Genomic DNA, 23,329 nt, shown 5'->3' on the forward strand with positions numbered 1-23,329 from the left:
TTGTACTATAGACACTGGGTTTAACAAAGCATTTGAGCAAAGTACTTCAGAATTTAGAATAGTTTCCAAGAAAAAAGTAATAAGAGTTGGTGACAGTCAGTGTGGCAAAGGTTGTCATTTGAAATAAAACTTAGGCTCCCACAGTGCTGTTCCAAATTCACTCTGAAAGGAGAAAGGATTACAGATGGTCGAAGTGGCTTAGGTAGCCCTCACCACCTCAAAGCAGACACCACTTGGGTTAACACAGAGCAGCCAGGAGTCCTAAGACTTCCAAAGCTGTTTTCTCCTGAATATCACAGTTTGGAGTAACATACTTCCTCATAAAAAAGGCCAAGAAAGAATACATAGGGGTAACCGCTGAAGATTTTGGTGGCCCTCTCTGGTATCCTGACAAGAACCAAGTGCACAACGTGTTTCCATTTAAAGAGGGACTTTGAATATCCCTCCTGCAATAAGTCCAGGCACCGGCCCTCTCTTGGAAAACATACACGTACACAACATCTATTAGTGCTGACTTTGCTCATGAAGAGGCAAAGTCTGAGGCTACCAACCCTGAGTGTTTTGAAGCCCTTTCCTAAGACATGGCCTCCCCTTAGAATTACTGATGGAGGAATAAGAGATGTGGGACCTGGCAGTCAGAAGGCCAAAGGCAAATACTCCCTCCCATTAGCCCATTAGCACAGAGGCAAGGGTTTGTTCATCAGGAAAGTCCATCGATTTCATGGTCCCAGAGGGAGTGATGTTCAGGCTAGCATTTCTCCACCAGGCAGATTGCAGCACTAATAAGCCCTGATGTCTCTGTGACACCTGAGACCCAAGGTCATAAGGTTATCCCAGCAAGATGGCCCTCAGAGCTTGGTCCGAGCCTAGTAGATACTAAAGAGCAGAGCAGCATGACACAGAGAGAAACGGGACTGGAGCCAGACACAAGATTCTCAAGCTTGACCAGGGCTGCTGGATTGACACCATGTAGGGGATTCTCCTGTCCCACTGCCTTACAAAGATGCCTCTGCGGTGGAGAATTAGTGGACGTAAAGAATCACAGAACTGAAAGAAAGTGGTGAGAATGACTGTTCCCAGCTCTGAGGTCCAGAAAGGAAAGTGACTTGCCCAACCTCATGCAACCATGATGGCAAGGTCTTACTGCTCCACTGTGCAAGACGTTCAAACTCCCAGGCACTACAGGGCAGTGCAAAGGACAGCTGAGACACCTCTCCTACGGATTCCGTTGATTTTTCCTTCAGCATAGAGCTCTGGAAGAGTGGTCCTCTGTTGGGTGAGAGCAGGGCATATGATGAATGCCAGCATGCCAGGCTTTGCTACCCACTGACGTCCCCATGGCCTTGCTTACCTCCTCTTTCCCAGACATTTCAGTCACTTCTAGGATCTAATTTCTGCCCTCCCTGTCTTCTCTGGAATCTATCTGACATCTTTTTCCTCAGTGTGCTGGAGAGATATGTGGGCGATTGCTGAGTGGGCAGAGGGGACACCAGGGGTGGGCGCAGCACAGTCCTCCAGGGCCACCACCTCTGCCACTGGCACCCCTGCAGCCTGTTACTGCGGGACTTCACTGTGTCTACTTCTAACAGCAAGCAACAGTCACATCTGCCAACCGACAGGGTCATAGTGTTCCAGAACTGAAGGAAGATCTTGGGACTTAAAAGGGAAACGATAAATCCCCAAAAAGTGATTTAAAGGAGCACAGGTAATTAAAAAGAACTGTCCACTACTTAACCCTAAGCAAAGATGAAACCTCGTTTAATCAAATGCAGCATCAAAGAGACTGACCAGTCCAGTGCAGTCGTCTACAACTGCAGTTCCACTGCTTGCTTAGGGTCAGCCGTGTCACAGGAAGAGCTCTGACATGAGATGGACGATTTCTTCCCTATTTCAGCCATCCAGAAAGGCTTCAGCGGGGTTCTGCGGTGCTCTTGCTACGGCTCCTCCCTTCGTCCTCTTCTTCTCGCTTATCTTGGGGTCTAGGCGGTGGCTGGCAGCATGCACCAGGCATCTGTGACAGCCGGGTCGCGGGCCCAGGTGCAGGGCTCCGAGCACGTGTGTTCCCCACCCTTCCCGGGTGCTGCCGCCACACGTGGGCGCCAATGACCTGGGTGCCGGGTCCGAAAGACCTGAGCGCCTGTTGTCTTCATTTTCTCTCGCCCCTGAAAACTGAGGCGAGGATTCCTGGGCAGGGAGCTTATTTGAGAGTTGATCCTAGGAAGCCCTGGGAGGCGGTGGGGAATGAGACAGCCAAGGAAAGAAAAGAGATAAAGCTGCATCGGTGACCGCGAGGCGCTGTCGGGTGCCTCCAAGTTCTCCTGGGTGTCACTCCTGCCAGGCCTGGAAGGGGGCTGCTTCCGGAGGGCCTGCCCTGACCTGCACCTGGGGCACAGCTCCCACCCAGGTGGCACAGGCTCCCCAGAGGACACCTGCAGGCAGGACTCTGGGTGTCAGGGGCCTGGAGTGGGAGGCCTGGGGGGCACGGATAGGGATGGCCTTCTAGTAACATAGGCTCCTGTTGGGGAAATAATGATACGCACAGACATTTTTAATAATTCCAGGCAGAAAATATTAAGATTTCAACATAAATTTCTATGTTAATTAACTTCCTATGCAATTGTGGGAGGTAGGTTTTGTTTTTGTGCCCAAGTACTTTAATTCTCTAGGAGAGAAAATGACTTTCCTTTGGCTCCAGACTCTTCTATGAGAGACTAGCCACCATGGAAACAGGATACCTGTTGCCAAAATTAGGACAGAAACTGTGGGGCGCTCCTGGCCCCACCCACCACATCACCACCTCCGCAGTCATTACCACTACCACCACCAGTGCGCACATGCACACACGCACACCCGTGTACACACGACTACTGAGCTTGTGGAGCTGATTCCTTTTCTCCTTCTTCAGTCCCAAGCTCTGGAGCTGGATCTACCTTCCCCATCCCCAGCCAGGGAACTGGCCTCTGCACAGCCCCAGCTTGCTCCTTCTCACTGTCGCTGGTGGTGACATGACCCTGGTCTGGGGGATCTGGGTGGGAGTGAAGAGCTCAGGTGCTGGCATGAGACTGAACTCAGTTTTAGTTGGGCCTCTGCAGCTCATAGCTACGTGACCTTCAGACAAGTAGCACGACCTCTTAAACCTCAGATTTCTCATCGGTAAGGTGGGAAGAATAATTATTCCCTCTTTATGGAATTGTTGCAAGGATTTAATGCCTGGGACTTCCTAAGTGTTCACTAAATATTAGCCCCTGAAATCATAAGCCGGATTTCACAGAGCTGTTGAAAGGATGAAATGAGATAGTGCCTACAAAGTGAGCGACACCATTTGCAGCTCATAGTAAGCACATCAGAAACAGTAGAGGTCATTAATAATCGTTACCTTCGAGAGCAATTGTGAGGTGTTTGCCCACAGGTTATGCTAAATTCAATGCAGGATGAGTCTGATGCTAACAGGTGCCCGTCCTCTTGGAGCTTACCCAGTTCCTCTGAGTCAGGACTTGCTGCTGCCCAGAGGCCCAGAGCGTGTGGGCAGTGTCTGCAGCCTCGTTATTGGTGGGCAGGGTCGCCAGCACCCTCTTGCCATTGTCCTGCCTACAGATAGTGATTCCTTATTCATGATAATTATGCTTTTGCTTTATGAACACACATTATAGCACACCTTGCTGACTTAAATAAACATTTCACTGCCTTTGTAGATCATGAAATTACTCAGATTTTAATCTACTTGTTAAGAGAAGAGGCTTCTAATTTAATAGCTTCCAACAAAATAAGTAATTCATAAACATGTTTTAAACTCTTTGAAGCCAGAAGACAAGGTGAAATGGTGTGTCCGGAAAAACCCATCCATGTCCCAGTTTGGGGATTCAGGATGTGAGGACTCCCAGCCCACCCCAGAGATTAGGTCTGTAATTGGACTGCTTTATAAAGCAAAGCCCCCTTTGGAAGGTGTCAGGCTCCTGCCCCCGGATTCCTTGTGCTCTTAGGCAAAACACTGGCTGGACCAAAATATGCACCTGCAAATATATAATCTCTTTAATCTCTTTCCCAAATCAAACCAGAAACTTTCTGTAACCATAGCGTAAATTGTAGAAGGAAGTGACATTATTTTATTCTTCCTATGCCCAACACAGTGCTGGGACGTGGCAGAAACATGATTATATCTGCTGAATTGCTGGAGATATCGGATGAATTATGCGGAGGTGATGGAGGGGATAGGAGAGGTATTTAGTCTTCTCCAACTGCTGGAAGTGACTGTGTTGATGTCCTGATAGCTGTTCAAAGTATTGATTACCAAAGGGAATCTAAAGTCTATGCTGAAGGTATAATTTACAAATATAAATTTCACTTACCTTAACTGACAGCTTGATAGATTTGAACTTGTATGTGCAGCACCATCCAGATCAATATTTAAGATATGCCCATCACCCCAGAAACTTCTCTCAGATTCCTTCTCTCTCAGTAGCACCTCTCCATCCTCTTAGGTAACCACTATTTTGCCATCAATCACCAAAGATCTCAAACTTTGGGCTTATATAGTATGTATTTTGTGTCTGGCTTCTTTTGTTGACTTACGTTTTTGAGATTCACTCATACTGTTGCATGTATCAGTAGTTCCTTCTTTTTTACAGCTGAATTGTGTTCTTTTGTGGGGATATACCACAGTTTGTTCATTCACTCACCAGTTGATGGGCATTTGGTCTGTTTTTAATTTTTTGCTGTTATAAATAAAGTAGATATGAACATTCTTGTACAGGTCTTTTTCGGGGACATACACACTCATTTCTCTTGAGTATATATCTAGGAGTGTTATTGTTGGGTCAGATGGTAAGTGTATGATTAACTTTATTAGAAACTAGTGAACTGTAGTATACCATCTTACACCCCACCAGCAGGACACAGGAATTCCAGTTGCTTCACGTCCTCCAAAATTCACGTCCAGCTTTTTAAAAGGTCACCTGATAGTCTATTTCCTGTGTCTACTCCCTGTGTCTGCAGAAAATGTTTGCTACTATGGAAGGCCTTCTATATGTCTATTAAACATTATTTATTTTAAATGTCTCAACTACCTGGAAAAACAGATATTTTTATTTTCTTTTTACAGATGAAGAAAGTTAATAGTTGCTCACTTCTTGTAGCTAATTAGGCGCCAGGCCAGGATTCAGAGTTTGTGCTCTTAGCTTTGGTGGTGACCGAGATGTGACCACCTCTACCTCCTCCTAAACTCGCTGTCCCAGGGCAGGGGCTGAGGCACAGGATGTGTGTGAAGCCACCATTTATAGCTTCATTTCTCTCTGGAGTCAGACATAAAATGAGTCCCAAAATAAAGGGACCTGTCTCAAAGACCTGCAAGAAAAATGTCATCATTTACATAGCTTATTTCTTTTTAAACTACATGAACACACATTTCAGTTTCTTACATCACACTGAAATTGGTTTTGCCACTGTGAGTGATAACTTAAAAAAAAAGTGAGATGACTTTTGTGTGAAAATACCTTGATTCACACACTGGCAATTCTGCAGCAGTGGTCTTCAACATGCTGAACAGAACCAGGGTGAGCGGCATGAGCAGGCGGGTTAGGAAGGCTACACATTTTCTAAATCAGTGGTTCTAATCCAGGTCAATTAATAGAGATTGCTTCCCTAAAAAGGAGTCTGCAACAGGTATGGCCTGAGCAGACAGTGTCACGATTCTGGACAAATAGGAAGATTATTTGGTTTCGGTCAATAGATACAAATGATACAATTCATTTTAAGTCATGAGAGAAGATCTGACTTTTCTTCATCAAATACAAGGCTCCAGGCACTTACATATATCCTCTCATTTAATCTTCACCCTAGCCTCTTAAGAGAGGGATTTTTATCTTCATTTTTTTAGATGAGGAAGTTGAGGCTCAGAGAGGTTAACTAACTTTCCCAGGGACACACAGCAGTGGCAGAGTTGCAGTTTCACTTAGATCTGTCTAACTTCAAAGCCAGAACTCAGTCCCTTATACTATGCTGTATCCAAAAATTTGTTGCACACTTAGATAAATTAAGGTCATTGGCTTACAAGAATCACAAGTGTTTAAATCACCAGCATTTCCCCTACGTGTACAATGTTAATCAATGCTGTACAAAAATTACACTTAGCACTGTCTGGACAACATTCATTATTTTTATGAGATGCTCTCATCTACAGAAAAACATGAGTCTATGGAATCAAGAACCTGAAAAACAATACTTGTTTAATCAGAAAATAAATAAAACAGCTGTTCACTAAGAGTCTACATGAAAAACAACCTCAATTATCTAAGAGACAACTAATTAAGACCCTCAATTAACCAGACCCCATTTATATACTCAACAGAAAATTATAAAAAGAAAATGGAAAGATTTATTTCTAAATCTTAATCCTGGAGCATATCAGGGTTTTGTCCATATTCAGCCCAGCTTCCATATCTTCTGAATCTGCTTGGATAAACTTGTAATTGAAATTTAGGAATGACAGCCAAGAAGTACTACTGAACTTCCCATCATCAAAGACTCCACTGTGTTCACTGTCTGTCCTTACAAAGACAGGAGAATGGAGTAGTTTATTTTAGAAATATTTTCAATCACAAGGATCAAAGCGAAAAGGATTTCTTACTTAACTCTCAGTTACATAGAACATGGAATTAATCAAAATACCCCATTGCCCACGCTTTTCTCAATCAAGGTTTCGCTCATATATTTGCTGATTTTTTAAAATCAGTGCATTATTCTGGTGACACTGACAAGAATGGAGGAAAAGGCAGAGCAGGGGTGGTGAACTGAGCTTCCTGGGCACCTAGATCAACACTCTGCAGACCAGAGTGGGGAGGAGGCTTGAGAAAGCCAGGTGCAGCACTAATGAGCCTCCCAGAACTATTTACTTGGCATTTTCATCTGGGGAAATGTGTGTCCCCACACTGAATCGTGAGGGCCCTCATTCCTGCTCCTCTGTCCCTGGGGAGGGGCGGGCCTGTGCTAGTGACAGCTGGCCACCACCATGCTGGTGATGGCTCATCCCCAGGGGAGCCAAAGTCTGATATTTTGTTTCTGAGAGACTGGCTTTGTGGTGCTGTTTGTTTCATAACCTGAACTTCTAAATTTGCTCGCTTCTAATCGTAAAGCAAAAGTGGCGTTGTGGTTCACATTGTCCTGAGAAAAGAAAGGAGGGAAGGAAACAGGAAATGGGTGAATCTCATAGCCAAGCCAAGCATAACCCCACGAATCCAGGATCGGGGTGTGTGCTTTGTGTAGGGAGCCACTGACCAGGCAGAGTGTCCCTGGAATAATTAAATGTACAGCTCATTGATGACTTGTTGAAGAGGATTCACCCAAGGACTCAGGCATCTTGGGAAATTTCATCCTTTCAAGTGACATTGCATAAATTAATAAGGACGTGAAACAATAACTTACTGAATCTTTCATGGCAAATTCAACAAAGCCATAAATATTTCTTGAGTGTCTACTGTGCTTCTAGACTAGACATTGGGACTACAATGACAAGCAGCACAGAGTCCTTCTCCCAAGTGACCTGTCTCACAAGCAGAGCGATGCCTGCTGGGCTGAGTCCACTAGTCCTAGAGAGGTGGCCTTGCACAGGCCTCGTCCCAAGAGTGACTACAGGGCAGGTCAGCATGGCACAAAGTCAGCTCACGGGCTTTTCATGAGGGCTGTCACCAAGGAAGCAACAGGCAAAGAATGGTGCAAAATCACTTTACAGATGTTGTTAAAAGCAAGCTCTGGTTAGCATGTGGGAATCTGGGACTCAGCACCACCGGTAGGTGTATAAATTTATATAAACATTTTGAAATGCACGGCAATCTGGTGGCATTTGTTGGAATTAAGTATGCCGAGACTTATGACCAAGTAACTTCACTCTTGCCTACCTATCCCAAAGCAAAACCTGCCGAATTTTGTAAGGGGATGTGTGTTGAATTTCATGTTGGCATTGTGCAGGAAAGGAGAAAGAACAAGAACCTGTGCCCATCATTAGGGCCATGGCCAGGCAACAGGTGAATGCTACGGAGCCATGACAAGCAACAAGTCAGGGTGCCAACAGCAACACAGAGACAGCAGTGTGGAGGGAAAATGATTAAAAAAAAAAAACAAAAAACTTAAAAAGCAGAACAAGAATCATAGCCCAGTACCATTTAGGTAAATTAAAAACGTACTCACAAAAATATTTTACAGGGATACATGCATATTTAAGGAATAATATTCTGGGATCAGGATAAAAGGGAAGAATACATTAAGAAACTTACATGGGGAAATGTAGGTAATCCTGGGGACTACTAGGATAACCAAGGAGTGAGGTTTACTCAAACTTTTATGCCTAAGGTCCAAAAAGAGAGGGGTGGCATGGAGCGGAGCAGAAATAAAAGGATGCGGCCTCATCTTCGGCACGACTCAGTCAGCATGAGCCACGTCTGCAGAGGCGTCCTCACAGGGCAGCTGCAGGCACTTCGTCTTGTCCAAGGAGCACTGTGCCGGCTCTCTTTGGATTAGGCAAGGTAGTCTGGTTGTATTTAAGAAATACAACGAATTGTATTTTTAATAAAATAGTCAAATCTCAGTGGTTTGAAATAACTGGTGCTATCTGACCATCACAGGTTGACCGGGTCTGTGGTCTGCATGACATACTTATGGACCCAGGCTCTAGAACAGCCACACAGATGTTACTGGTCTCTGTGGCAGAAGACAGGAGACCACAGGTAAATTGCACACTGGTTCTCAAAGCTTCCACCTAGAAGTGACACCCGTCACTTCCACTTCCTTTCCACTGACCACAGCAAGTCCCATAGCTAAGACCACCTGGAGAACACCTGGAAGATATCTGGTAGAAAACCTAATGACTACCGTCTTCCCTTCAAATAATCCCCTTCCCAGACTTCTTCAACTTTTTTCTTTAGAGCTGTGTGACATAAGCAAGTTCCTTAGCCTCTTCATGCTTCAATTTTATTTTCCATAGAATGGAACTTGATTAACTACTGCATGAACCTGCTTCAAGGACAGTTGAGACCGTGTAGTGAACATGCCCAGTAATGGCACCCAGTAAGTGCTCAACGAATTATGGTTTCTGTTGTCACTGGTCCCACTTTAATCTTCCATAAGCATGGCTCTGATCATGTTGCTACTGAGGTCAAAGCAAGCATTTGCTCCCCACAGTTACATGTTTTGCCTAGCGTGGCATGTATGTCCTCTGTGCCACACTCCCCCTGCCGGTTGCACCTTGATCCCAAGGTGATTGACCTGCATCTAAGGCCCCCCAAGTCAGGGCTCACCTCAATCTAACTTTCCATCCTCAGTTCCCATGACAATTTTGCATCCAGACTAAATTATATGCAATGTGAGCTACTCTAATCCTTATTCATTCTTTGCATTTTCTTTTTTCATTCATTTGTTCATTCGTTCATTCATACAATGAGTGCTTACTCTATAACAGACACTATCCTAGTTGTTGAAGACATAGAAATAAAAAGACAGACAATGCTCAGTCCTCATAGAGCTTACAAGAAATGTGCAATAATATAACTAAAATGGGTTTAATTAGTAATGTGTGTTATAGAGAACACTTACTATGGCAATAGACTAGAGAGTGGCCAGGCAGGTGATCAGGGAAGGCTGAAAGATGACCCAAATGAAGAAGAAACAGCCATATAAAGATCAAGGAAAGGGCTTTCCAGAGAGAGGGTGGTAAATCTCATGTCAAGGAACTGAAGGGAAGGCTGGAAAGAGTCAAGGGCACTAGGCAAGGAGGAAGTGATAAGAGAAGAGGTAGTGGGGAAGGCAGGTTGTTTAGAAGAAGGCAGGACTTAAAAGCCTTCCAAGGATTTTATGCTTTTGCTGTTCTGTTCAAGGCCCATGTCTTCCACATCCACCTAACCAGATCTAATTGCCCTTCAAGGTCCAATTCAAATACATCTTTTCTGTGAGACCTTCTTTGATCTTTATCTCTCCTCTCTATCATCTCTTGTTAAAGCAGATTTTTCTACCTCTAAACTCACAGGGCCATTACCCTAGCCCAGGGGTTTGCATCCTTTTACCTGGAGAAACACTTTCCCAGAGGTTCAGAGACTTTAACTTTATAAAACAAATTGAGTATTATTAACAGATATCCAAGCATTAGGCATTTCTTTAGTCATAAGCATAACAGCAGTAATGACAGCTACATACAGCTCTACTCTAAAGTAAGATAGGAAAATCTTCAGAAAATCAGACAAAAAATATTTCTAGAAATTGGAACAAGCCATTCAATGTCTTTGGTACAAAGAGCGAGAACAATACGACTGCTTGGTCTGGATAATTCTTTTTAAAAATGTTTTAGCCAGCCCTTGTGATATTCTCCACAAGCCTTTATCCTTTTGTATATTTCTAGAGTAGTGAGCTGAGTAATAGAGCTTAGCTAAGGAAATAGCAGCTGTATGTTTTTCAGTTGCTGTTTATAATAAATTTCCTTTTTGGCTGTCTGAATTAGGGTTCTTCTCCAAAACAAAAATAAAATAAAATAAAGCATGGAGAACCCAGTAAAATTAAACCATCCTAGGCATTTTGAGCCCTGAATATAAAAGATTGCTTCATTTTTCTTATAGAGCTAGTTAGCTTTCTAATCTTAATGAATGACTGTTGGAAGCTTCAGAATTTGTCATTTAGTTTTTCTGGTCTCATTGTGCCAAGGCCTTGATTCCCTTACTCAAGCACACAATTATTATTTATTAATATTCACTAAACATCAGCAATGCACTTAGATGCCACTGGGAAAGCCAAATCATCTGTGATCACTCTCCAATGAATTCATCCTCTGAATGTGACAAGATTCAAACTGGAGGACGTGCCTATTTCCAGGAAGTGAGGATGACATCACGACAGGGGCTTGGGTGGCATAGTGTGCCATGCTGGCTCTGATATTTGTGGGTCTCACAGTATCTCCTGATAAACAATTTGGTTATTCTTGGTTTTAGGAGGAGGTATGAGGTAGTGAGCAGAGCAGTGGGGTGGTGGTATGTGAATCACCAGGGCACATTCTCTCAGACTGCAGATGGAGTATTCTCCAGCCTCGCTGGGAAATAAATCTTGCACCTCTGAATTTAGTTGTATTGTGTCTTGAGAATGAATGTGCTGGGAATGAATAAGTGAATGAGAGAACACAAAGGGCAAAGGATAACAGAATGAGGGCAGGACCTTTGGCAGCACATACAATGAGGGTGTGGGAGCACAAGAGGAGCTTGCAATATCAAGGTTACAGAGTTAGAAGACATAGTAGATAATAGCGAAAGTCTGGGAAGAGAAAGTTTTGCATTTTTTTAAAAAATTGTTTTTATTGAATCATAATTTTTAGTGAAATCTGCAGATCTTAATTGAATAGTTCGATGAGTTTTGACAAGTGCATGCACTTAAATGTAACCCACATTCCCATCAAGATATAGAACTTTTCTATCACCTCAGAAAGTTCGCTGTGTTCCTAACTAGTCGATCCCTGCTCCCTATCTCAGAGGACACTACTGTTCTGATTTCTCAGAATATAGCACCATATTATCACCACAGCTTAGTTTTGCCTGTTTTTGAACTTCACATAAATGGAATCACATAGTCCATAATCTTTGATGTCAGTCTTCTTTCATCAGCATGTTGAGTGCCATCTATGTCATTATATGTAGCGTTCCTTTTTATTTTGAGTGGTATTCCATTACATTACTATACCGCACTTTTAAAATACACTTTCCTCTTGATAGTCATTTGTTTATATTTTGTGGGTTTTTTCCTCCCTACTTTTGGCTACTATTAGTAAAGCAGCCATGAGCATTCTTATACAGGTCTTTTTTGATATATGATTTTATTTTGGGGGGGGGGCAACACTGAGGAGCAGAATTGCTGGGTGTGATATTGTTATAAGTTTAGTGTTATGAGAAACTGCCAGGGAATTTCCCAAAGTGGATACACCATTTTACATCCATACCAGCAATGTTTGAGAGTTCCAGCTCTGCATCTCACCAACTTTGGTATTGTTAGTCTTTTAAATTTTCATTTCCCAGATGACGAATGATGCTGAATACTTTTTTATGTACTTATTGATCATTTTTTCTGTTTGTTCAAGTTTTTTCTGTGTGTGTGTGTGCCACTTTTATTTGTGTTATTGCTTTTTTCACTATTAAGTCGTAAGGGTTCGTTATGTGTTCTGTATATGAGTCCTTTGTCAGACGTATCTACTGAAAGTATTTTATCATAGTTCGTAGCTTGCTAATTCATGTTCTTCCAGATGTCTTCTTTTTGAGAAGGTTTTAATTTTGATGAAGTCCAATTTATCACTTTTTTCTTTGATAATAATGTGTTTTCAATTCCATCAGAAATCTTTGCTTACTACAAGGTTACAAAGATTCTTTCCTGTGTTTTCTAGAGATGTATAGATTTAGCTTCTATGTCAAATTAATTTTTTGGTATAAAAGTTACCACTGTGAAGTAAGGGTTAAGGGTTTTTTTTTCCATATTGATTTCTAGTTGTTCTGACAGTACTTGGGAAAAGACATTCCTTTCCCCACTGGATTTCTTTGGAACCTAGTAAGGTAAGCATTTGACTAGAAAGAAGTCACTGGTGACCTCAAAGGAAAAAAACAACTTCGGAAGTCTGGAGAGATGCCAAGAAAAGGAGCTGGGAGGGCCTATAAAACAAGACAGGAAAGAGTTTTAAGAGAGACACAGAAGCCAGATTATGGTCTAAAGTATAGGAAGCATATACAAAGGAAAGAGTAGGCATAGATCATATATCTAAGGAATTTGGCTATAAGAGAAAGGTAAGAATAGGACGGTAATTGGAACAACCATCAAGAGATGAGAAGGATATTTATTAACAGGCAATGATGCTAAGGAAATAATAATGCTAAATTGGGAATTGAAAGGGCTTTGGCTGGAAAATAGCTCAAATGATTCTCTCTCTCTCTCTCTCTCTCTCTCTCTTTAAGAAACCTCGCCACTTGCATAGAAAGTTCTCTGATGCCACAGTGAACGCACAGGGACTTACTGCAAAATATACATTTATTATACAAATGTCTGTTTAATATACAAGACTTTCTTGGCAAAGACACAGTATTTAGAAGCCAGCTGTCTGATTTCAGCAGCTACTCTGGCACAGGATGAGGTCAGAGCCTCTAGAGGCTGCTGTGGCTGTACATTGTGAGGGTTTCCCTTGGGCTAAAGGAAGGGTGGAATGAGTCAGTGCCCTCCATCACTTGTCATACTGGGCGGAGCAGTGCACTTCCGGAAGGTACCAACACAGCTCTTAGCCACCTGCTTTTCCACATGACAGTTTTCCTTAAACATTTACATGGATGAAGAGGAGAGTGCAACAATTTTCTTCAAATCTTTAACCATGTGCTGTCTGTAGACTCTAGCTGTTCTCCTGACCCCCATGGGATACTTTAAGGGCCTATTGCAATTTGTTTCCCAAAGCAGCTAGTGGCAAGAAGTAAAAAAAAGAATAATAAGGTTGACTGATTGTTAACTTATCCCAAGGCAGGGTTGTTATATACAGTTGTACAGGCTGTGCTCTGCTCAACCCCTACACAGCACGAGGGAGTACTATTCCCATTTGAGCTTCTGTGCTCTTTGCAAAGGAAGTCTACCAACTCCTTGCAACCACCCTATGACAGAGGCACTACTATGTGTGTTCTACAGATGAGATAAAGCCACTTGTCCGAAGTCACTCAGTTGGTAAGTAGTAGAGCCATAATTTATAAATCCATTGGCTCCAAAACAACGTATCAGTGGCCTTAAAATGCTGGACCAACAAGGATCGTCTTTAGAAACCAGGCAAGTAGACTATTTGGGATGGAACCAGCAGTCTTCAGGAAGGATATGAAATGAAAAAGGACATTGGATTGGAAGAGAGGGGAAGGAGTAGTAGACACTCCCAGGTGGCTGGAGGGAGATGGAGAGAAATCCTGGATTGGCAGGGGCTAGAGGAGCAGATGGTCCAGCAACCCAGCCATATGGGAGAGAAAAGAGCCAACTGCAAGTATCAGGGCTGGCCCAGCCTGATTGGCCTGGGAGAACTCCAGGTGAGTTGATCCATCGAATCAGGGTATCAAGAGTGGGGGCTAAAGGGTCTGTCCCATTGCACAGAAACTTGAGCAGAAACACCCAGTGCTTGCTGGAAACCTATTGTGTCCTCTTGGAGAGGCAACCTGGCTCAGAGGAAGAAATAAAGGCTTACAATTTAGGGACCAAATCATGATTCTCACATTTACTAGGTGTGAGATTTTAGGAAAGCTATTGAATCTCAGTTTCACATCTGTAAAATGGGATTACAGTACCAATCTGCAGAATCATTTTGATGAGTAAGTGAGATAATGTAACTTATGTGCATAGCCATCCTTTAGTAATTGTCGGTCACTCTGTGGCTTAGGGTCCAGTACTGCTGGCCTGTGTCCACCGTTAGGTCCCGCATGAGGGAAGGAGTTGGAGCGCAGGTGCTGCCTTACTCCACGGTAGGATTATTTATGCCTTTTAAATGTTTTTCTTTATCTGTTCCTACTCTATGTCTTTTTCCATGGCACCATGCACATCAGAACAGCATCCTAAAGTGGCCCCAATGACAAGCAGAGCTGTGTAATCTGAACTCCTGATCTGAGAGATTCCTACTCTGAACTCCTGGAAGGGAGGAGTTAAGTCTTGTTCATTTTTGCAACCTCAGAACTTGGGACCCTCCATAAATGCTGGCTGGTTGACTGGCCAGTTAATGCGCCCACTCACCTGGGCCCTGCACTTCAGACCCAGTGCGTACCTCAGGCTGGTGAGTTTAGGTGGATGAGGGTGAGGAGGCACTGCTGGCTGGAGTGCTACAGCAGCCTAGAAACCTAGATTTAGCTGTGGGCTGCGGAGCCAGACTCTCGTGCAAGCCATCCCTGGTGGGTGCTTTATCCATGCAACAGAACCATAAACTGGAGAAGCAGATGCCTGGCTGTAGCTGGCTGCCTGTTTTCAGATGGCAGCAGTCCTCAGTGGGCACCTGGAGCATGCATCCCCATTGCACATGAGCTGCTCTGTCAGCACAGGAATAAACCTTCCCTTTCTCTGGGCATTGAAAGAACAGAGCTTCTGAAAAGCAATGGAAAAACAAATTAACGAAGGCCGCCCTATGGAAAAACTTCTCTCTCCTCCCTCCTCGTAAAGCAAAATGAGACTGGCTCTGCTGTTCCATCCAAATTAGTCACTTGTCAGTGCCAAGGTGACTAGTTAAACAATTGAGGGAACAGGTCCAGATCCACAAGGTTAAATGGCAACATTCTGAGATTGACATCTTCTAATCAGAAATGTGGTAGGAAATGATTGCTTTCAAATTTCCAGTAAATGTAATGCCAAAATATTCAGCCATTTCGATATTGCCATGTTATCGATCCAATTAACCTTGCTTCATGCTATCAACTGTGTTTGGCATACTGATGTGTTACACAGCAATATGACATATCCCACTGCCAGTTGCCATCCTAGATAACAGAGAAAATACAGCTCTTGAGTTTGAGTTTTGAAAAGAAGTGAAATTCAACTCTCAAGTTATAAGGCAGTGATAACCTATGATTTGGTTGCAAACAAATAAGATTTTCATTTTAACAGCCATATAAATTTGTCAAAATCATCAGCATGTGGGACTCCATATTTTGATTAGTGGTGATAATGGGAAATAAATTTTAATATTCCATGGTTGAAGTGATCCTGTTAATAATGAAATAAAATTGATATACTGAAATGTTTTCTTGAGGAGGTTATTTTTTGAACAATGTCCACTGAATTTTTTTTTTCAATTGCTTTATAAATAGAGAAACAGGTATTTCTCTTAGAGCAACTCTGCTTCCTTAAAATTGCATTTTCTGCTTGAGGAGAGAAGCGTGAATTGCCGTGGCATGTATCAGGAGTCCTGTATGTGCTGTGCTTGAACATTTCCTGAAGTTGGTTTTATAAATACTTTATTACCAAAAAAAGATAGAGAAATTGCCAAAATATCCTAGTAATTATTAGGCCTTTGGTTTTATTTCAATTTGATTTATCTTATCTATTCATTTATCTATCTACCTTCGTATGGAATGGAAATATTTTTCATAACTCGCTTCATTGGTAATTCTTCTACAAATATAATTGTGCCTGAAGTTATTATTAATATATCTACTCTCGAGGTTCTACATGTAAGGCTCATTAAAATTTTGGCAAGATAGGACAGAACCCAGAAAAAATTTGATTTGATATTTCTGTTTCAATTAAATGAGATTTAAACATTAACTCCCTGGCAATTCTCAACCGAAAACAAGATGAACACTTTCAAAAATATTCCCTAAAGTCTATGGAATTTAAATCAGAAGGAGTTCACATTTAAATGTTTTCCAAAATCACTGGAACATAAAACACCTATTATATTTGTGTTACCTGTTTCAGACTTAGGAAGGAAATGGCCAAGTTCAGCAAGCTTTTCTCAATAAAATATTATCCCACAACTTTTATTTATTTATTTATTTTTACTTTTGTTGAGTATTTATTTAAACTACAAGAATATTCAGATTGTGCCTTTTACATTATACACGTTGAGATTCTGGTTGTTTTAACAGAAAAGAAAATAACTTTGCCAGATGCCACCCATTCAATTCAAAATTATTATTATTATTATTATTTTAAATGAATTAATTAATTGATTTTTTATTTTCATTTATCAATATACAGTGTAGTTGGTTTTCGTTTCCCTTTACCGTTTCCTCTCTTCCCACTCCCTCTCCTCCCGTAACTTTTAAACTTTACTATTACTGCTTATGGAAAATGAGATATTTTCCTGACATGGTTTATAATTTAAGTATATGTGCGAGTCAAAATGATTTGAGATCCTGAGATAAATCACTGCAGCCCTGGCTTAGTAATAAAAGGAATTTATTGAATTAGGTGGTGACTTGTGCCAATGAGCCCAGCTTTGAGCAACAGAAACACCAGGGCACGTTGATGGTAGGTGATGATGTCTGAAGAAGGAAACAGACTTTTCTCCGTGAACAACTGGTGATGAAGGTGCAGAAGGAGGTGGCAAAGGAAGTAAGAGGGGCCCAGACCCAGGCTGACAGTCCTTTGCTCACCTACCCATAACAATAAACACTGTCAACACCAGAAAGTTGGATGGCACGTGTCTACTGGCCTCATGCGCTCTATCCGTACATGTGCTCAATTTCCCAGTAAGCTGGGAGACGCTAGAGGCCAAGACCCTTGACCCTGAATGCCTGGCACATTGCAGGTGCCCCCAAAATGTTCTAAACAAAACATGTTTGGGGCACTTTGCTAGGTGTTATGAGAAGCACAGTTAAGGAAGAGGTTCCTGACCAATTGAGAAAGAAAGATGCAAATAAGGAAAATCAGTAATACAAGGCAGAATGTGGCAAATGCCTGAATGATAAAGACATCAATTACAAGGGGAATTAAGAAGAAGAAAATGGCGGGGCATGGGGGAACGGAAGGAGGAGGAGAGAACGCAGAAGCTGACCGATGGATGGGAACCAGATGTATGACAGAAAACAATCTGTCACATGTGATATAAAGAGCAATGACCAGGCATGGGAGTCAGCTGGTTGGAATAACAGACTATGGATTCCTTAGGGTAAGGACCAAGTTTTTTTTTCTCCTCGTGTCCATATTCAGACCATAGCTCAGTACCTGACACAAGCAACTCTGTAAAAATGTGCTGAGTCAATGTAGAATGAATGAATGAATGTGGGAGGGAGGGAGGGAGGGAGGGAGGAAGGGTTGATCACGGCTTCTGCAGGGGGCTCGGATGTGATGGGTAGAAGTGAGGCGGACACAACGGTGGGAGGATATCAGAGAAGGGACAGCTTCGCCATCTGGGACGATGCCTCTCCAGGCTAAGAGACAGCACAGAGTGACGCTGGAGGCGGCACTGGGGGCCGTTAGAAACTCGGGCTGAGGACACACTGTGGAGGGCTATGACCCCTCTGTCACCTGGCAGAGTTCCATTCCTCCTTCAGGCCTTGCTGAGGCCGGACGTCCCCCCTCTAGGCATGCCCTGTGCCCCCGTCTGGGTCAGGCATCCCTCAGCAGCGCCGCTGCCCCTTGCTGTGCCCACCCTGGCAGTGGAGCACGGGCCGGCCATGTGGGGACAGTGGACAGACTCGGTGACTGAGGGTGAGCCGCCTGCTCCCGCGTACAAGGCCAGGTGGACAGTCGGCCTGCAGGGGCTGGGGACAGGAGAAGAGCAAGAGTAAGGCTGCGAGGTTGGGCTTGGGAGCCTCCAAGGAGCCCTCAGGCAGCACTGAGGCAGTGGTGGGACAGGCCAGGCAGGACACGGCAGGGCCAGGGCACAGAGAGCCCAGAAGGACTGGAGCAGCTGGGAGGCGGGATATTAGTGGAGTAGGATAGAGTGCGCCAGATGTTAGCAGGTGCACAGTGGGGAGTGGGCATCGCAGGCTAGGCCCTGGGACAGGGACCCCACGTTCTGGTAGTCAGAGCAGCTAGAGCCACGCGTGTGACAGCGGGATTCTCCAGCCCTTCCTCTCAGAAGTGGCTCCAACTATTCCCCAGCTTCAGACTTCTACTCACCCTGAAAGGAGAGCTGTCTTCTCAGTCAAGAAAATGAAAGGCTTATAATGGCCTCTGCATCTTAACAGGGAACAATAATTAGCCATAATTTCCAAACACTTGTTTGTCTTAAGGGCACATAGACAAGCACTTTTAAGCAAATGTCTCATTGACTAGTTTTGAGTTTCTGCTGGAAATGGAACAGAGAAAACCAAGTGGGTTTATTTTTAGTTCTTATAGGGATGAATGACCATCCCCTATGGTTTAACAATTATTTGAGTATCTCTTTTGGCAGCAACCTGCAAAATCAATCTATGGTTAGCACAGCTTAGCCTGCTCAAAAGTGATCATTGTAACATATTTCAAGAGAGGGGAAGTAATAGGCTCGGAACAGGGAAGGGAGGCTTGTCTTAAAGTCCAAGGTGTGAATCTCAGCTCTGCTGGCCCTTGGGTGTCGTGGATTGGGGCTCTGGGAGGTGCAGGCATCCTCTCTGCACCTCCATGTACCCATCTATGAAATGGGCCACCACCTGCCCATGGTCCCCTCATAAAGAAATGACATGATGCATATATCCTAAGGGAGTATTCTTTTGTCCAGTCCTTTAAAAAAGGTCAAAGAACTGTGTGGACTAACAGAAAGATGTGCAGCATAGCTGGAGGAAAAAGCAAGTTGTAAAACAGTATATGTACAAGGGGTCTTCAAAAAGTTCATGGAAAGATTTATGTGGTCTTTTAATTTTTATTTTTCCACGAACTTTTTTGAAGTACCTGTGTATATGTGTACATATATATATATATACACACACGCACACTGTATGTATTGTGTATATATGTGTACATATATACATATCTACACTGTATTACTATATATTATATTACTATATATTACTATATGTCTACACTGTATTATTATATAGACACGCACACACACTGCATGTCTATGTATATTTATATGGACATATACATATGAGGGTACTTCAAAAGTTCATGGAAGGATTTGTATTATCTTTTAAGTCCATTTTCCACAAATTTTTTGAAGTATCCTTTTATACTCATATGCAGTGAGTTTTGTATGTGTATGCATATTTGTATGTATGTGTAAAAAGTCAGGGAAGTCTACATAAAATAATAACTGTGGTTATTTCTGGGGTGTGTGATTACAGGGAACCTTTACTTCTATTTCTTTTACTTTTTGCCATCTCTGTTTTTACAGATTTGCATTTCTTTCATCATCATAAATAAAAGGGTAAATGTAGTAGGTTCTCTGCCTGTGGAACCTATTTTGTTCCATTCAATAGGTGCTCGTATCCATCTCTGGAAAACTCTGACACTGCTAGAGTTTCAAGACCTCAAATGGCCTTTGCTCCTGACAATTTACTTTTCATGTTCCCGCCTTCTGTCCTGGGGCTCTAATGCCAACTGGCTATCAGAGTCATGCTGATGTCAGCTCATGCAAGACACCAAGGCATGAATTTAGTTTGTTAAAATCTTAAAGCCCACTCAAATTTTTTCTGACAGAAAAACACCTCCTCGCCAGGAATAAGCAAGTTTTTAGAAAATACATTTCTTTGTCTTAAAACGGTTGGAGAACAAGATTTAAGGGGGCTCTTATTTTTTTTTAATTTAAAGATATTTAAAAAATAAGATTTGGCAAAATTTGTGTTTCTCCAAACAGGAATCAGGAACCAGGGCAATGGCACATACATGGAAGGAGTCCCCTTGGACTCAAGTTCTGAGGGGCACTGGTGGGCTTGTTAAATGCCGCTCAAGTTCAGTTGTAAGCATCGTCTGGGCCTGGCATGAGTTGGGGTACAATTATAATGAACAGTGTGAAATTAGCACAGCTCTGTTTGCCAATTACTGCTGACCAGAATGAATTCTGGTCTGTGATAAAAGGCTGTAACTTTTAAGATACTTAGGAGGACAATAAAAAGGCACATTTATATACATTCCATGCGTCTAGAGGACGTGACGTGAAGGATTGGCAGGAAACTGACTCTTAAAAACCCATGCCCATTTTACTGTTTTAAAATATTTTAATCTAACTAGCTATTAACCTTGATTTGTGATATTCAAAATTCTGGGCATTTCTCAGATGCTTCTGTGTAATTTGATCCATATAGGTACACTGCATCTTAAAATGTTCACGTTGTCCTTAGACTTCAGAAAATTTGATGTTGATAGTTATGTGACATCTTTCTTTGGGAATCTCAAGAACCTTTATAAAGCATTAGTAAGAGCTGATGATCTTCACAAAAGCCCCTGAGAGAAAAGTTCCATTTCATCTAGGCTTATTGTGAATTATTTACAGAATAAAACATTTAAAGAAAATAAATGAACGTCCGTCTCTGCCCACCATATCTAGTCCCCCAATTCCAAAAAACAAGCAAATTGTCAAAGCATTGAATTTTCTTGCATAGAGCAACCAACAAATCTGATGTCTTAGTCCAGGCTAGGAGGGCTACTTGATGTCGAGGTGATTTGCAGCATGTCAGATGGGAACAAAAGAGGATGTCATCAGGTCCATGAGGAGACAAAAGCTCGAAAATGTAGAGCAACTTGTCACACAATCTGTCATCTGCAAGCCAGAACTAGAACCCACCCTGGCCCTCTCAGCCAGAGTCCTTCCACTATGCCAAGCTGCCTGGTTACCAGGGTCAACTTGTACCTCTCCAGGAACACTGGCATTTTGACAAGTTCCTTCTGAGACAGAATGCTTTAACCTAAAAGAATGATCCTAACTATGAGAATTTCAGCATTATGGCAGAGTTGCACAGGGAGGTACTTGGAGCCATCAGGGCATTTGGCACTCTTCCAAATCCAAACCCTGGGGTGTTTGTTTCACATGTGTTGCTTTTCCCTTGCAAAACCAGGACTTGCTTTTCATCTCTGTTAGGCTTAGATTCACTGTATATGTGGGCTTTCAGAGTCCTAGAATATACAATCAGTCTTCTTTGATTAATTGATAAGCAGATCCAATACCATTTATGTTGCCTTTATCCTATTTCAAGTGTAAATTGTTTTCATCACAAAAAACATTAGTTCAAAGCAGTGGTATGTTGCAGATGGCTCCTACCAGCTCACAAGAGCCAAATCTGTGTATCTTGTCCCTACTCCAGTTCAGTGATTTTACACCAATATCTTGAAATTGACCACAGGGAGAATATTTACATTATGGAAACTGGCAAACACTAGAAGTAGGGATTTTTTTTTTTCTTCCAGAGAGCCTGCTTATCAGCACACCATTCATTCCAAGTATGCATTTTTCTACTATAGCAAGAAACTTTATTCATTTGGTAAGCTATTACCAACTAGTGCTTGATGCATGGTAAGTTCACATTAGATCTTTGCAAAGAAAGGATTGAATGAATGAACATTTTCCAGATATGTACTGTGCCACATGCTAGTTTTTGACACTCAACTGGGCATTGAAACTATGCTAATTTGGGGTCATCCATCCTTTGTAGTTTTACCTTATATTCACATAGGTCTCTCAAATACCAGTTCAGAGTGTGGGAGCTTTTTTATAGATCTCTTTCTAGGGTCCCTTTTCATCTGCATTAGTCTGTTCTCTTGCTTGTAACAAAATACCTAGAACTGGGTGATTTGTAAGAAAATGAAATTTATTGCTTACAGTTTCTGAGGCTGGGAAGTACAAAGTCCAGGGAACACATCTGGTGAGGGTCTTCCTCAGTGGTGGCTTCAGTGACATGGGGTGTCACTTTGCCAGGTGGAGGAAGCAGAGAGAGAGGGAGACTCACGTGCTCTCCTTTTAAAGCCCTCAGAACCACACCCATGGCTACCATTAAACAATTCGCTATGGCATGGTCCTCACAATTTAATCACCTCTTCAAGGACCCACCTTTCTGTTACCATAATAGGATTTTCCACCCTCAACAGTTACAGTGGAGATTAAGCTTCAACGACTTTGGGGGGCCATTCAATTCACTACATCAGGTAAAAGAAAATTCATACATTCCTTCTACTAAAATTAGAAAGTTTGATTTAATTGTCATGAAAGGTAATTTTGGCTTTTATGGTACAATCTAATGGAAAATTTATTTTTATACAAGTTATTCTCATTTTTAAAAGCAGAAGCAAATCCCAACTATAAGAGTTAACCTATCTGACATTGTCTCATTAATATTTTGTCTCTTTGATTACTAGTTCCAGATATTATGAAGAGTTGCTTTCAAAATTGATGTCCAAATTCAACATGATTGTGCTTTTCATCTTGTTTTAGTATAGCCTCTGGTTGGGTTGCTTCTTGGGAGCCAAGAAAAGCAACAATTTTTGTCTTGGAAAATCCTGGGATTTTATTTATATAGCAGCTCTAAGCTGCAGGGAATTTAAGAAGATTAAAAGAATTTTGCAAATTTTTTAAAGCAGAGGAGTCACTGTAACACTATGGATAGGAATACATTCATGTCAAACTTGAAATTCTGTGAGTGCTTACTATTATTCTGTTGGACTGGCACTCAGTTCTGAATGTTTCTGAAATTATCTGACATGGCAGTTTCTATTCACTGAAAGCATTAGCTTGCACTAGTTTGGTATGTCTGCTAAACTTAATAAAGATTCAGGGTTTTGGTCTTTGCTTTTTATAAACACCTGTCAAAATCAGGCAAAAAACATTATAGACCAGATATCATCTCTCGTGAAACTTAACTTCAAAATTCTGTTGTGTTTGGTTGAAACTTACAAAGAGTATATTGAGTTAAGGAAGCTAGAAACAAAAGTTCATATACTATAGCATTCCATTTATAGAAAGTTCAAAAAC

Source organism: Cynocephalus volans, chromosome 13 (assembly GCF_027409185.1).
Source record: "Cynocephalus volans isolate mCynVol1 chromosome 13, mCynVol1.pri, whole genome shotgun sequence".
NCBI lineage: Eukaryota > Metazoa > Chordata > Mammalia > Dermoptera > Cynocephalidae > Cynocephalus > Cynocephalus volans.